General features: G+C 39.4%; 1 protein-coding gene across 17 annotated transcripts in view; it reads right to left on the bottom strand.

The window, feature by feature from the left end:
• The window catches only part of ppfibp1b (PPFIA binding protein 1b), a 178,955-nt gene that overhangs the window by 138,615 nt on the left and 22,505 nt on the right, over nt 1–17,835 (bottom strand). For 2 of the 17 annotated variants that reach the window (XM_087997088.1, XM_087997087.1), the window contains exon 2: nt 3,387–3,523. The exons of the other annotated variants lie outside the window; for them this stretch is intronic. The gene's annotated coding sequence lies outside the window, so the exon portion shown is untranslated. The remainder of the gene's footprint in view (nt 1–3,386; nt 3,524–17,835) is intronic. 17 annotated transcript variants of the gene reach the window in all.

Consider the following 17,835-nt stretch of genomic DNA (forward strand, 5'->3'; position numbering starts at 1 on the left):
AAGATTCTGAAGACGATTAGATTTATAAAGTTCAATGGGGAATTCAAGAGAAACTTCTTTAGTCAATGAAAGTTTGGAATGCATTACCAGCAGGGGCCATTGAAGCAAATAGTACAGATGCACTTAAAGGGAAGCTGGATAAGAAGGGGAATAGAATGGGTGTGTATGCTGATAGAGTTAAATGGAAAACGGTTGGAGACAGCTCTGGCAGAACATTAACGTGTACAAACAGGTGGATTAAAAGCTCAATTCTGTCCTAACTCAAATATAAACAGCTGCCATATAAACTCCAGACCTGAAAATATATCACTGTTCTTTCAACATCACTGGGTCAAAATTCTGTCTCCCTAACAGCATTGTGGATCAAAATACATCACATGAACTGCAGCAGTTCAGGGTGGCAGCTCACCGCACCTTCTCAAGAGCAACTACAAGAAGGCAATAATTGTTTGACCATCACTAATGCCCATATCCCACGAGTGAATTTAAAAAAACTCTCCTAATCTAAATGGTGTATGCCATATTCTTAGACTGTGCCTCCTGGATCTGGACATCACAGTCATTGGGAACATCCTTCCTGCATTTATTCTAATTTAGTCAGAATCCAATATGTTTCTAAATGTCCTCTCATTCTTCTAAATTCCAGTTAATACAGTCCTAACTGATTCTGTCACTCTTCATACATCAGTCCTGTCATCCCAGGAGTTAGACTGGTAAATCTTTGTTGCACTCCCTCCATAACCAAAACATCCTAACTCAGGTAAGGAGACCAAAACTGCACACAACACTCCAGGTATAATCTCAGCAAGGTCCTAAACAACTGCAGGAAGCTATCCCTGCTCCTGTACTCAAATGTATTCGTTATAAAAGACAATATACCATTTGTCATCTTCACCTGCTGCATCTGAATTCTTACTTTCAGCAACTGGTTTACAAGGACACCCAAGTCTTGCTGAACCTCCCTTTTCCAATCTATCACCATGCAAATAATAATGCCTTTTTGTTTTTGCTACCAAAGTGGATAATCTCACATTCATCACATTATACCACATCTGCCAACTCTGTCAACTTGCCCAAATCACAGGGAAGCACCTCTGTATTCTCCTCTCAATTTACATTCCCACCCTAGGTTTGTGTAGTCTGCAAACTTGTAGATATTCCATTTAGTTTTTTCATTCAAATCATGAATACATATTTTGAATAACTTGGCTCCAAGCTCAGAACCCTGCAGTATCCACCCATTTATTCCTATCCTTTGCTCCCTGTCTACCAGCCAGTTCTCTATCCATGTCATCACACTACTCCCACTTATAGGTACTATTATTTTATATGCAGGCCTTTTACATGAAATCTTATTAAACGCATTTGGAAAGTCCAAGTAACACGAGGGGTCATAGCTTTAAGCTGTTTGGCGGAAAGTATAGAAGGGATGTTAGAGCCGGATTCTTTACACAGAGTGGAGAGAGCATGGAATGCGTTGCCAGCAGCAGTTGTGGAAACAAGATCATTGGGGATATTTAAGAGATTGCTGGACATGCATACGGTCACAGAAATTTGAGGGTTCGTACATTACATTTACCTTACATGAGGACCAATGGTCGGCACAATATCGTGAGCTGAAGGGCCTGTTCTGTGCTGTACTGTTCTATGTTTTATAAGTAAACCACATCCATCACCAGCTTCTTACTTGTCAACTATACTAGTTACATCCTTAAAAAATTCCAATGCATTTGTCAAATATGATTTCCCTTTTATAAATCCGTGCAGACAGTCCAATCCTGTCACAGATTTCTCAGTACTCTGTGAATGAATCTTTTATAATGGTTGCTGTCATTTTCCTTACTTGCAATGTCAAGCTAAAAAGCAAAAGATGGAGTTTCAGACTGTAACAAGAGACATAACAATTGTTTTCAGAAATTAGTTCAGTTGACAAGGGTTCAATTCCCACACTGGCTGACGTTACTACGAAGGACTTGCCTTCTTAATGTCTCCCTTTGCCTGAGGCTTGGTGACCTCTTTGATAAGAATCAGGAGGTGCCGGTGTTGTCTGGGTTGGACAAAGTCAACATTCTCAAAAACTTTGATCACATGACACCAGGTTATAGTCCAACAGGTTTGTGTGAAATCACAAGCTTCCGTAGCAACACTTCTTCATCAGGCGTAGTGAGAGGGGGTACACCAACATAGTTTATAGGCAGAGATCAAAGAGAGCAGTCCTATGGCTCGGAAGAATTACGGAGACTAAATCTTAAAAAAAAACACCATTCCAAAGTTCTTTCAAAATTCTGACTGACAAGAAGCTCTCATTCACAATTCAGAGCAAATCATCTACCTTCAATACACAGAAATCAACAATTAATTTATTCCTTAACATTCAATTGTTTCTGCTACAGAACCAACTCAAATTTAACAGATCCTAAAATATTGTGCACAGGCAAAAGCAGGTCAACTAAAAGATCAGAGTCGTAGAGTCAGAGAGATGTACAGCATAAAATAGACCCTTTAGTCCAAATCGTCCGTGCTGACCACATATCCAACAGAAACCTAGCCCCATGTGCCAGCATTTGACCCATATTCCTCTGAACCCTTCCTATTTATATACCCATCCAGATGCCTTTTAAATGTTGTAATTGTACCAGTCTCCATCAGTTACTCTGGCAGTTCATGCCATTCACACACTACCATCTGCACGAAAAAGGTGCCCCTTAAGTGCCTTTTATATCTTTGCCCTCTCACCCTGAATCTATGCGCACTAGTTATGGTCTCCCATCCGGAGAAAAGACCTTGTCTATTTACCCTATTCATGCCTCTCATGATTTTATAAACCTTTATCAGGACACCCTTTAGCCTCCCACACTCCAGGGAAAATAACCCCAGCCTATTCAGCCTCTCACTATAGCTCAAGCTCTCCAACCCTGCCAAAATCCTTGTAAATCTTTTCTGAATGCTTTCAAGTTTCACAACATCCTTCCTATAGCTGGGAGACCAGAATTGCACAAAGTGTTCCAAAAGTGGCCTAACCAATATCCTGTACAGCCACAACATGACTGCCCAACTCAGATACTCAATGCACTGACCACTAAAGGAGAGAATACCAAGTGCCACCTTCACTATCCCATCTACCTGTGTCTCTACTTTCAAGGAACTATGAGCCTGCACTCCAAAGTCTCTTTGTTCAGCAACACTCCCCAGGACCTAACCATTAGGTGTATAAATCCTGCCTGATTTGCCTTTCAAATGTGCAGCACTTCACATTTACGTAAATTAAACGCAATCTGCCACTCAACCAATTGGGCCATCTGATCAAGATCCTATTGTACTCTGAGGGAACCTTCTTCACTGCTCACTACACCTCCAATTTTGGTATCATTTGCAAACTTACTAACCATATGTCCTATCCAGGTTTCTGAAGATACGCCAGAATCAAATGTGATGAGCTGGAATAGCCAGATTTCTATTTATTCATGAATAGGTCAGACCTTGTCTCTGTGAAACAGATATCATTATCCACTTGTCTGTCTGGCTGAAAAACAAAAGAGCAATGAACCAATACCACAAAAATGTTACTCACATAGTTAAAAAAATATACCCAAAGCCCTTCCCACATCATTAAAAATTCCACATGAAGTAAACCATGGGGAGGTGATGGCCTCGTAGTAATATGACTGGATTATTAATTCAGAAATTCAGATAATATGCTGGGGTACAAGTTCAAATACCACCAAGACAGTTGGTAGAATTTGAATTCAATAAAAATGTTAAGAATCTACTGACGACCACAAAATCATTGTTGACTGTCAGAAAAACCTATTCAGTTCACTAATGTCCTTAAGGGAAGGAAATCTACCATCCACACTTGGTCTGGGCTACATGTGACTCCAGACCCACAGCAATGTGGTTGACTCTCAACTGCGCTTTGAAATGGCCCAGCAAGCCACTCAATTGCATCAAATACTACAAAGTCACAAAGAAATGAAACTGGATGGACCATCTGGCATCGTCATAGGACCCTGGATCAAAATCCTGGAATTCCCTAACAGCATTGTGGGTCAACTTACACAGTATGTAAACTGCAGACTCAAGGTGGCAGCTCACCACCACCTTCTCAAAAGAAACTAGGGACAGCCAATAAAAATACTGGACAGCCAGCAATGCCCAAATCCCACATTTTTAAAAATCTCAACTACAAATTACAATTTAGATCCATTTTATGGCCACCAGTCCCAATCATGCTTCTAGATTTTCTAGTTTACTTCCATGGATTTACATTCGACTGTCTTATCATGGTAAATTTACTGGAATAGATTTCTCTTTTCTTTATTTAGGAGGGAAAAATTTTTGCTGTTAGATTTCCTGAAACATTCAAGTTTGCAAGAAAAGCTCCTTATACTTGTTGATAAACAATTCAGAAACTGTTTTGCATAATGCCCTCCAGCTAAAATGGAAATAATTAAATGGCCTTGAAGACAAGAGTAACCTAATTGCACTCCTACCCTATCCAAAGCCAGAACTGAGTCACAAGAGAGAAAAGCAGCTGGCATTCTTGTAAAACTCCAAGCAATTTAAACTACAGTACATGACACAACATCAACGAACGGTTAAGTGTCCCATTAACTGAACAGCATTGTTGATTAATAAACAATTGCATTTTGCACCACAAAAGCAAAAGTATGGTACTACTGAACTAATCCAGCTTTTCTCACTACAAATCAGTTAAAACAAATTACTACTCTTTATAACCTCTGTCCGCCTACTCTAATTAGTGGAATTACTGTTCTGTAAATTAGATACAGTTGGGACGTAAAGAGACAACATTATTTTTAAAAGGCATCTAATTTTTTTAGTAGAACGCTTCAAACATTTAATCTTAATGAACAGAAAACATTTAATTAAATTCTGTTCAGAATCTGGTTTGTTTCAGCCCGAGGGTTAACAAGTTAAAATGTTTGTTAGTTTTTACATTCATTTGAAAGTCTATTCATCCATCCCAACACAAACTTCACAACTTAACACATGATACAATACTGAAACGACACATTCATAACACAGGTGTGTGTCAAGGCTTATAAATTAACAATGCAGTTTGACTATTTAAAACACCTGACTTTTTCAACTGATGGCTGCAAGAATACTTCGCTGAATTTCAGTTATTACTATATTGCAGCTCCTCAAATAATCAAGAGCATCATAGAAATACCAACACAGCACATCTGCAAACACTAACTGAAAATCACAACACTAGGTTGTAGTCCAACAGGTTTATTTAGAGGTACTAGCTTTTGAAGCGCTGCTTCTTCATCAGGTAGTTGTCCAACACCAGCATCTCCGAATCAAACACTAACGGAGCAGCCTGAACCCAATCACCCATTTTCCCTCAAAATTGTAACTTATTGTACTCATTAAGGTGGAAGACAGTTGTGCCAGGAAAAGGAAGGCTTGCTCATTTCAGAATCTGGCTACAGCATCAAGCATTTTCATGTTTACCTTTAATCATTCATGGGAACTGGAAATCGGTGGCTAGCCCACTATTTTATTGCCCTTTGCTAATTGACCAGAAGGCAGTTTAAAAGTCAACCACCCTTCTATGGTTGAAAGTCTCATGTAGGTCAGATCATGTGAAGGTCATCTAGTGAATCAGATGGGTTTTTTTTTAAACACAACAATTGACAATAAGTCCATGGTGACTTTTAGACTTTTAATTCCAGGTTAGTTATGGAATTCAAATTCTACTATTTGACACGGCAGGATTCGAATCTGGGTTCGCAGACTACTAGAGTGTCAATTAATAGTCCAACAATAATACTAAGCCAGGGAATTATAGACCGGTGAGCCTGACCTCGGTGGTGGGCAAGTTGTTGAAGGGAGTCCTGAGAGACAGGATGTACACGTATTTGGAAAGGCAAGGACTGATTCGGGATAGGCAACATGGCTTTGTGCGTGGGAAATCATGTCTCACAAACTTGACTGAGTTTTTTGAAGAAGTAACAAAGAGGATTGATGAGGGCAGAGCAGTAGATGTGACCTATATGGACTTCAGTAAGGCGTTCGACAAGGTTCCCAATGGGATACTGATTAGCAAGGTTAGATCTCATGGAATACAGGGAGAACTAGCCATTTGGATACAGAACTGGCTCAAAGTTAGAAGACAGAGCGTGGTGTTGGAGGGTATGTTTTTCAGACTGGAGGCCTGTGACCAGTAGAGTGCCACAAGGATCGGTGCTGGGCCCTCTACTTTTTGTCATTTACATAAATGATTTGGATGCGAGCATAAGGGGTACAGTTAATAAGTTTGCAGACGACACCAAAATTGGAGGTGTAGTGGACAGCGAAGAGGGTTACCTCAGATTACAAAAGGATCTGGACCAGATGGGCCAATGGGCTGAGAAGTTGCAGATGGAGTTTAATTCAGATAAATGCAAGGTGCTGCATTTTGGGAAAGCAAGTATTAGCAGGACTTCTACACTTAATGGTAAGGTCCTAGGGAGTGTTGCTGAACAAAGAGACCTTGGAGTGCAGGTTCATAGATCCCCGAAAGTGGAGTCGCAGGTAGATAGGATAGTGAAGGCAGCGATTGGTATGCTTTCCTTTAGTGGCCAGGGTATGGAGTACAGGAGTTGGGAGGTCATGTTGTGGCTGTACAGGACATTGGTTAGGCCACTGTTGGACTACTGCGTGCAATTCCAGTCTCCTTCCTATCGGAAAGATGTTGTGAAACTTGAAGGGGTTCAGAAAAGATTTACAAGGATTTTGCCAGGGTTGGAGGATTTGAGCTACAAGGAGGTTGAATAGGCTAGGGCTGTTTTCCCTAGAGCATCGGAAGCTGAGGGGTGGCCTTATAGAGGTTTACAAAATAATAAGGGGCACGGAGTCTTTTCCCGGAGGTCGGGGAGTCCAGAACTAGAGGGCATGGGTTTAGGGTGAGAGGGGAAAGATATAAAAGGGACCTAAAGGGCAAGTTTTTCACTTGGAGGATGGTGCGTGTATGGCAGGAGCTGCCAGAGGAAGTGGTGGAGGCTGGTACAATTGCAACATTTAAAAGGCATCTTGATGGGTATATGAATGGGAAGGGTTTGGAGGGATATGGACCAGGTGCTAGCAGGTGGGACTAGATTGGGTTGGGATATCTAGTCGGCATGAACGAGTTGGACCGAAGGGTCTTTTTCCATGCTGTACATCTCCATGATTCTATGACCAAATGGAAGGTAAGATTGCTCAATCGTATTTCACACAAAACTAGAAAGCACTGAGAGCACTAGTCATACTGGCACCCTCTCCATTCTGGATCCAAAGCAGCAGACCAAATGAGAATGTTAATACCTTAGGCCATTTTACAGTTAAGAGTCATTCCAAAACTTTAGGATTACATTGTTAGCATACTCGAATGTCAATACTTTCAGATTACATTTTACTGTTCTTATACCATTACCTGACTACGCTAAACTTTGATGAAAAGTTGACTAAACTCCAGCTATTTTGACAAAGTGTTGACTAAACCCCAGATAGAGTATTGTGTCCAATTCCAGGCATTACACATTAGGAGAATCTGCAAGATCTTAAAGACTATGCAGAGGAGATTTACTTGGATACAAGAGATGAGAGACTTCAGTTACATAAATATTGCAAATGTTATGGTCACTCTCCTTCCAGCAGAGAAGATCAAGATTAAAATTTGATGAGAGATATATCAAATCAAATTTTAAGATCCAGAGCAAATAAGAAACAACTGTTTCTAGTGGCAAGAGAATTAGTAACCAAAGGACTAAGATTTAAGATGAAAATTCAAAAAACACCCCAAAGTTTTAATGAAACCATTTTAAACAGAGTTATGGTGATCTGGAATGTGTTGCCAGCAAGGGTGGTGGATGATGATTCACTTAAGGTTTAAACGGGAATTGAACGTACATTTGGAGAGAAAAGGTTTGCAGGTAAATGGGAAAGAATGGGGCAAACCACAGCAGATGCTGGAAATTTGAAATGAGTCATTCTATAATTCTGAAATATTAATTGTTTCTCTTTCTTTAGACAGACTTGCTGATCATTTCAATGTTATTTTTGTTTTGTAAGAAAGTACAGTATGAGATTAATTCAATGGCTCTTCCAAAGGCACAATAAGCCAAGTGGCCACTGTTGTAAAATCCTATGTATAACTTCATGAAATTAAAAACATACAGGAGGTACCACTCTAAAAGTTAATTTGTTGATTTTAATAGTCTCATTTAGTTAAACAGTCTCTACTAGATTGTTAGACTTGCATTAACCTTGACGAAAGTGAGGATTGCAGATGCTGGAGATCAGAGTCAAGATTAGAGTGGTGCTGGAAAGGTACAGCAGGTCAGGCAGCATCCGAGTAGCAGGAAAATTGTCGTTTCGGGCAGGAACCTGATGAAGGGTTCCTGCCCGAAACTTTGATTTCCTGCTCCTCGGATGCTGCCTGACCTGCTGTGCTTTTCTAGCACCACTCTAATCTTCTATTAACTTTTCACACTCATGCTCACCAGGCATTCTTTTAAATCCAAAAGATAATGTGTAGTTCCTCAAAACAGCAGCATTATTACAGCTTTCACAGTTACGCAGTTATATCACTAATTTTTCCACTTTATTCAAGTCTATTTCTCAAAAATACTAAAATTAAGACCTTTCTAGAACATAGTGATTTACTCCTTTACATTCTCTAAAAATAAGCTTGGACAAAGCTTAGAATTGATTGTTTCCATTGCATGAATTAATTTTCTCCCAGTAACAGCTCAACCATATTTATGACCTTGACACAAGTTAAATTCAGGGATTACATGTTAATACAGCCTTCATAGAACTGCTTTAAAAATCCAGTGGAATACGCACGATGACAACATCCACATTATATGTCATTTATTTATGACCTACAACAGGGAATTAGAGTAATTTCTATGTATAAGTTCTAACCATCTATTTACAAGGAGATCAAGTCTGAAAGACTAAATTTAGATTCATTTTGGCTACTTTGCAAGAGAAGGTCAAATTTAACCATTTAATTTAGACATCTATTTAAAAAATTAATATGCACTACACCCAATTGTAGGGTTGTGCTCAAACATACAAGGGTTTTAAAAATGACTCCTTTATGAACTCCAGCTTACAAAAATTGCTGATGCATGGTGATCCTAAGATTAATGGGAACATTAGTGGGCTATTCACCTCTTGACTTTGCTCTGCAAGTAGTGGAGTGGTGTCAGATGATGCTAAAAAACAGTTGGTGTTTCTCTATGACAAAGTAAAAGATTAGAATAGCTGGGCAATTAAGGTACAGTTATATCGCTGCATCTTTATCAGAACAGTCCAGACCAACAGATATTCATGCACTATTACAGAAGAACATTTCACTAGTTAGAACTGGTAGAAGTGGAAAATAAATACTAAATACTATTTACACAGTACCAGTGAACAAAGAGTAAAATAACTTGTCCACGGTATGTTATTTTCAATAGGGTCAAGCTGTTATTTAGAATCTTCCAAATAGTAATTTGAAACATTCTGATCTATTAAATTTTCTTTATTCTCTCTAAAAATTGAAAAATTTAATTTCACCACCACAACTAATGTAAAGTGACTCAGTTTTGCTTTTATAGTTATAACCTAGCCCCATTAACAAACAGAGAAGACTGCAAGATGTTCAAATATTATTAGAACTGAAGTGGGGGAGAAAACATATCCAGAGACACACAAAGCACTCATGTCACAAGGTACAAGATTTCCAAACTCAGTAAGTAAACTCTTCTTTATGTAATGTTATAAATATATGACAGAACTGGCACCCAGGGCCACCATTTTAGCAAAATAATAATCAACCATCATAATTAAAAAGGTAATGATATAAAAAAATCTCTGGACAACTAAAACTGCCAGCTGCAATTTGGATATTTCAATCTCAAGGCATTCTCTGCCCGAATTGAATTATGTGTCTCATACAACTAAATATGTAAAACAAAAGTAGTGTTTGATTTTAAAAGACAGCATCCTAACATGAGGCACATGTCAGCTTTCAATTACCACAGCATCATAACAGATATATTATTTTGCCTAACAATGACAATATACAGTTTGGCAAGTAAATTAGAAGACCCACTTATCAAGATAGAAAAGCAGAGCCTTAGACTGAAATACTCAGTCTTTGGTTTAATAAGGGGCACAGTAATTCAGACTGAAAAGCAAGCTCAGACCAACAACGTATTTCCTCAACCACACAACTTCAAGAACAGCTCTGCAAAGACAACTTTTCAACAAAGACCATGCCTTTGGCACAGTTAGAAACGGTCAGACTTTCATCTTCACTTTGTACTCAATACTCAATTTGTAGATTAACTGCAGATGGGAAATGCAGGATTTCAAAGCAACCTAATGCTTCAAAATTACACAAAAATACTCAATTCTGAAAAATGCCAAAAATCAAAACAAGAGCAGAAACTATAGGTATGCTGGCCAAACAGTGTTCTACCCAGTCAACACCAATCTAAAGTTTGATTGATGCTAAGGCTGCCAATGACACCAATTCACCAATGTTTAACAAATAAAATTCTTGTAGTGAGTGATAAAGAAAACGTGCGGGCAATGTGGAGAGTATATTTAGTAACTACAATATTTCCCTTCGATCAGGCAAAAACATACAAATTGAAAAGATAGAAGCTCAGTTCTCTAAATGAAACATGCCCAGACTACTACGTAATTCAATGATGATTTCACAAGACCAATTAGGCATTGTCATGGTCTTACTTGGCAATGATATTTCAAACTGTTTGTAGGTGACACACTAATCTGGTTTTGACAAGGCAACAGCAGTAAAGCAATAGGTAGATGTACACCAGACTAGCTGTGCTTTACAACATACAGATCCATCGAATGCATTCTCTGCAGCAAAATAATTACTAACACCACCAGCTTTTTATTGCCTTCAAAAGTATTTGTCTGTTTTTAAAAATTTTTAATGTGTGTGAAAATTTATGTTAATACATGTAAAACACCTGTACTCAATACTATAAACCACCCAAGAGCAATTCGTTCTATGTGAATGAATTACATTGGTAAATGCAACATCATTTTGCACATATCTCAAACTGCAAATGGGAGAAATGACCAATTGTTTTGGTGGTAGTGTATTAATTTGAAAGATTGTGCAGAGAAATCCATGCTCTTCCTGTTTGGGGATATTTTACATCTATTGGTTAACAAACCACATTTTCCAAAGATCTTATTCATTTAACAGTTTCTTCCAAAAGTGATACTTTTCTCAATCATACATTCTCAATTAAACTTCAAAGTAAAATGTGTTCCCTAAAGCATCCATACCCAAGAGTGATTGGAGGAAAGAATAATCTTCCACGTATTTTCATAAGTGATTGCATATTTGTTTACATGGATGAATTTGATATTTGATAACAACGACAAAACACAATGTGGTTCACTGCAAGGCAATCTCTGAAATGTCTGCTCAATCGATTCAATTAAAATGCTTCATTTCATCCTGCTCTTCAAATTCATTTGCCAAGTGTTTGCCCATTTCTCCAAACCCTTCCCTGTTCCATCCTCCTTACTGTTTATCATATTTCCATATTTTGCCTCATCTGCAAGTTTCGGAAATGTGCACTATATAAAGTGCAGGTTATTATACAAAACAAACTGCACTCTAATTGTAGCAGGACACCAGGGGATATTTTCAACCAGTCCAAAAATACAACTGTACTACTGTTTCCTGTCCCCTGGTCACTGTTTATTTAATTTCATGGGCTTTAAATTGTGCCAACAGGTCTAATGTGTGGCACTAACAATTGTCTTTGGAAAGTCCATATATACATCAATTGCATTGCCTTCTCCCTTACTTTAAAAAGAATGCAAATTAGTCAGACGAGGAATGTATCTTTATTATGACATTATCGTTCTGAAGAAGTCATGTTTCTTTCTCTCCCCACAGTGCTGCCAAACCGGAGTTTCTCAAGGGCTATTTTTATTTCAGAGGTCCAGCATCCATAGTTTTTGCTTTTCTTTAAGATAGTTTTGCTTCCTCTCCCTAGCAATTGTACAGTGCTACCTTTTCCAAGCAAAAACAAAACACTCATTTCTGTTGCTCTGCATTTGAGGCAGCATAATTCTGCCATTCATACATCCTTCAGACTCATCTTGACTTTATTCATCTCATCAGTCTTGGCACTTAATGTACACTCCCCACTCTCCACCCCACTTCACTTTCTTAAACATGTTATTGTTTTACTTTTCCCAGTTCTGATGAATCAGTACTGTCCTGAACATTAGCTTTGTCTTTCTATCCTTAGATAGCAGATTAGTCAAGTATTTCTGCTTTTATTTCAGATTTCTAGCACCTACATTACTTTGTTTTTGTAAATTTAAAAACTTGTCTGACCCCCATAATATACTCCAATTCAACGTTGTTTGAAAAAGTGTAAAACAGCTAAGATTCTTGATCTAGGTAAAAATAACCGGAATGGGATGAGACAAGATTTTCCACAGCAAATTGAGTGAATTTGTAGACAGTTAAATCTACAGTGTAGAGTAAAAAGTGTTTAAAAATATACAGAACCAGCTTGTACCCATTATGGGCAAGAGGTCATCTTGCCAAAAACCATAAGAGGCAAGATAAAACAGAAAATAAAATGTATAAAAATATAAAAATAGGACGAGTCTTTGGAGAAATATAATAAAGTGAGAGTAATCATTGACAAAAGGAGTTACAAAATGGGGGTATGGAAAGAAACTCGCAAGAGATATAAAATTAACATTTTATTTTACAAATTTATCAGGGTGCTCAAGACCATTGTGGATTCTTTCACGAATGATAACACTGATATGCTCAACAAAGCAAAACAAAATGGGGACATTGAATAACTCATCAGTAATTACAGTTGAGGAAGAATTCATACTAGACATCCCAAGGAAACTTACAATGAATCGGTGACAGAGACACACCAATATGAACAGAAGAAATGTAACAGCAACAAAAATAAAGACAGTAAAAGTGATAAACCCAAGATCAGACGTTTTCATTCCTTGGTTTAAAGGATGGAGGGTTGCAGCTTATATAACGATAATTTTCCAAAGTTCTCCTGACTCAAATCTTCAGATTGCACATCATCTCACTATAGAGGAAGCTAGGGGATTATGACCAGATTGCTTGGCAACTGATGCTAGACTATTAGAATCCACTGTTAAGGATAACTGATCCACTGAAAGAATTTTTTTCCTGCCTGACTAACCTAATAAAATGTGTTTTTGGAGTACATACATTCCTATAAGGCATAAATTTCTCATAAGAAACAGTTGGTCAACACTGAAGCTTATGGAGTTAAAAGAAAATACTGACCCAGTTAGGAAATTGGTTTAGTGACAGGGTCACTAAGAGATAATAGAATCTGACTAGCATGCACTGCAAGAATCTATGATGGAGTTTCAACTGTTCATTATACACATTAACAATGTCAACAAGATAGGGAAACTTGACTAAAGTGGCTGAGACAAAGTATAGATAGACGCATAAAATTACTAACATATTTAGTAGATTAAATGGGCGAATGGACAAAACAATGGCAAATGAGCTTCAACAATGGCAAATCCAAGGCAAATCACTGTCAAAACAAGTTACTTCATAAAGTGGTAAAACAGATTAGAAACAGTGGAGGTATTTTGGTGAAGTGGTGGAACTTTGAAAGGAGATGACTAGGTGTTCGGATGAACATAGAACATAGAAAAGTACAGCACAGAAAAGGCCCTTTGGCCCATGATGTTGTGCTGACGTTTAATCCTAAATGTAAAATATAATAACTTAACGGACGCACCCCGCGACTTAATGCAATCTATGTGCATGTCCAGTCACTTAAATGTCCCCAATGACACTGCTTCCACTACCACAGCTGGCAATGCATTCCATGCATTCACAACTGTGCATAAAGAACCTATCTCTGATGTCTCCTTTATACGTTCCTCCTAGTATCTTCAAACTATGACTCCTTGTACCAGTCAATCCTGCCCTGGGAAAAAGTCTCTGGCTATTGACTCTATCTATTCCACTCATTATCTTGTATACCTCGATCAGGTCTCCTCTCTTCCTCCTCTCCAGAGAGAAAAGCCCAAGCTTATTCAACCTTTCTTCATAAAGCAAGCCCTCCAGTCCAGGCAGCAGTCAGGCAAACCTTCTTTGCACTCTCTCCAAAGCCTCTGTGTCTTTCCTATAGTAGGGCAACCAGAACTGGACACAATATTCCAAGTGTGGTCTTACCAGGGATTTGTAGAGCTGTAGCAAAACCTCGCAGCTCTTAAACTTTATCCCCCTGTTAAAGAAAGCCAAAACACCACATGCTTTCTTAACAACCCTTTCCACTTAGGTGGCGACTTTGAGGGATCTATGTACTTGCACACCCAGATCCCTCTGTTCCTCCACACTGTCAAGAATCCTGTCTTTAATCCTATATTCAGCATTCGAGTTTGACCTTCCAAAATGCATCACTTTGCATTTATCCAGTTTGAACTCCATCTGCCATTTCTCAGCCCAGCTCCGCATCCTGACTATGTCACGCTGCAGCCTGCAGTAGCCCTCTATACTATCGATGACACCTCCAACCTTTGCGTCATCGGCAAATTTACTAACCCATCCCTCAACCTCCTCATCCAAATCATTTATAAAAACTACAAAGAGTAGAGGCCCAAGAACACAGCCCTGCAGGACCCCACTCAACACTGATCTCCAGGCAGAATATTGTCCATCTACAACCACTCTCTGCCTTCTGTCAGCTAGCCAATTCTGAATCCAGATAGCCAAACCTCCCTGTATCCCATATTTCCTCACTTTATGAATGAGCCTACCATGAGGAATTTTATCCAATGCCTTGCTGAAGTCCACATACACCCCACATCTACTGTTCGAACTTCGTCGACCTGTCTTGACACCCCCTCAAAGAACTCAATAAGATTTGAGGCATGACCTGCCCCTCACAAAGCCATACTGACTGCCTTTAATCACACTATGCTTTGTCAAATAGTCATAAATCCTATCCCTCAGAATTCTTTCCAAAACTCTGCTGACCACAGACGTAAGACTAACTGGTCTGTAAACACCAGGGATTTCCCTATTACCCTTCTTGAAAAATGGAACATTCGCCTCCTTCCAATCCTCTGGTACGACTCTCGTGGAGAGTGAGGAGGCAAATATCCTCGCCAGCGGCTTAGCAACCTTCTTTCTCACTTCCCGGAGCGACCTCCTTTCTCGCTTCCCTGGGGACTCATCAATCTTAACGTTTTCCAAAATTTCCAGCACATCAACTTCATCAACCTTGATCTGATCAACACTGTATCCCAGCTCCTCAAAGTTTTCATTTACAACAAGTTCCCTTTCCTTGGTGAAAACCGAAGCAAAAAACTCACTTAAGTCTACCCCCATCTGCTCAGACTCCACTCACTAGTTCCCTCCGCTATCTCTGATCGCCCTACCTTCTCCCTGATCATTCTCTTATTCCTCACGTATGAGTAAAATGCCTTCGAGTTCTCCCGAATCCTTCTTGCCAAGCATTTTTCATGCCGCCTGCTGGCTCTCCTCAGTCCATTTCTGAGCTCCTTTCTAGCAAGCCTGTAATCCTCTAAAGCTGTGCTAGATCCTTGCTTCCTCGACCTTACGTAAGCTGCCTTCTTCCTTTGGACAAGAAGCTCCTCTGTTCTTGTCATCCAAGGTTCCTTAATCTTACCCCTTACCTGTCTCAGAGGAACAAATTTGCACATCACTCGCAACAACTGCTCCTTAAATAGTCTCCACATGTTTGCTGTGCCCTGTGGAACAATTGATCCCAGTCTGTACTTTCCAACTCCTGACTGATAGCGTCACAATTTCCTATTCTCCAATTAAATATCTTCCCTCGGTAACTGCTGTGCTAAATGTGAGGCAGTTGTGATCACTGTCACCAAAGTGCTCTCCCACTGCGAGATCTAACACGAGGGTAAGACAGTTGATGAACTTTATAAGGAGTTCAGCAAGGCCTCAAAGTCCCACATGGGAAACTGATAAAACCCTTAAGTTTCACCGTAACTTGGCAAGATAAATCCAATATTGGCTTAGTAAAAGGAGATAGAAAGTGACGGTAGAGACTGCTAATGTGACTGGAACCTGGTGGCAAAGCCACTGCACAGGATCAATGCTGGATCCCTCATGGTTTCTGATATTTATAAATGAGCATATGGGAGAGATGATAAGTTAGTTTGCAGATGACACAAAGATTGGCATGGTGTTTGACACCGATGAGGTAAGTGTTAGGTTACAGGAAAACAAAAGAGACAGATGGGCAGATTGAGCTTAACACTGATAAAAGGTGATGCACTTTAGAAGTAAGAACAAGTCAACAGAGTACTCAATGAATACAAAGACTAGGAAGCTCAGAGGAACAGAGGAATCTTGGCTGTTTGTCCACAGATCCCTAAAGGTGGCAGATCAGGTTAATACGCAGCACGATTAGAAGAATAGGAAAGTCATGTTGGAGCTCTACGAAACTTTAGTTAGGCCACAGCTGGAGCACTATGTGCAATTCTGTTCACCACACTAGAGGAAAGATATGATTACACTGGAGATGTTACAAAGGAGATTCATCAGAATGTTGCCTGGGATGGAGTATTTCAGCTATGAAGAGAGGCTGGACAAGCATGGGCTGTTTTCTTTGGAGCAGAGAAGGTCAAGGTGAACCTGATAGAGATGCGTAAGATTACAGTCAGTTCTGATATAACATGACAGTTCTGCTCTTGTGCAATCGCGTGTTATAAGAAAATTACATAATAGCCGTGCCATTTAAACTAATAGGACTGGAATCACATTACAGCCAATACAGGTAAGCAAAGTTTGCATTCTACAAATAATGGTGTAAATTCTTAAAACGCATTAAGCCAATTTGCGTTGAAGAAACGTACATTACAGCAGAACAGACTGTATGAGGGCATGGATAGGGTGAATAGAAAACAGCTGTTCCCCTCAGCTGAAGGATCAATAACTAGAGGACAATTTTTAGAATGGAAGACAGCAAGTTGAGAGGGGATTCAACGAAAAAACCATTTCACCCAGGTGGTAAGGAGGTCTTGAATGCACTGTCTAGGAGGGTAGTTGAGGGGGAATCCTCGCAATCCTTAAAGGACTTGGATCATCACTTGATATGTCAAACAAGGGCCAAGTTCAGGAAAGTGGAATTGTGTAGGTACTAGTATATTTTTGGCAGTACAGATTTGATGGGCTGAAAGGCCTGATCTGTACTGTATGATTCTATGAAGTGTAGGTGCACATATTATATTTTGCAGTTGCTCATGGCACTTTAATCAAAAATGTGAACAGAATACTGGTCATTGTATTAAAACTCTAGAATAAAAGGGCGTAGAAGTTGGGGGTCAGTTAGCTGGACAGCTGGTTTGCAATTAGGAGAAAGTGAGGACTGCAGATGCTGGAGATCAGAGCTGAAGTGCTTATGCCCGAAACATCGATTCTCCTGCTCCTTGGATGCTGCCTGACCTATTGCGCTTTTCCAGCAACACATTTTTCAGCTGGTTTGCAATGCAGAGTAATGCCAACGCATGGGTTCAAATCTCATTTTGGCCAGGTTACTAAAAAGAACTCTCCTTCTCAAGCTCTCCCCTCACCTGGGGTGTGGTCATCCTCAGGTTAAACCAGCAGTCATCCCTATTGAGGGGGCAGCCCAATTATCTTGTCAGACTACAGTGCCTTTACCTTAGAAGCCATGATGCAGTTATACAAAGCCCTAGCTGGATTTCATATTTCATAATTTTGCACACTACACCTTAGTATTTATTTTTAATTCACTCATGGAACATAAA

Source organism: Chiloscyllium plagiosum, unplaced genomic scaffold (assembly GCF_037043375.1).
Source record: "Chiloscyllium plagiosum isolate Xiang-an unplaced genomic scaffold, Cpla_swu_hap1 HiC_scaffold_19, whole genome shotgun sequence".
NCBI lineage: Eukaryota > Metazoa > Chordata > Chondrichthyes > Orectolobiformes > Hemiscylliidae > Chiloscyllium > Chiloscyllium plagiosum.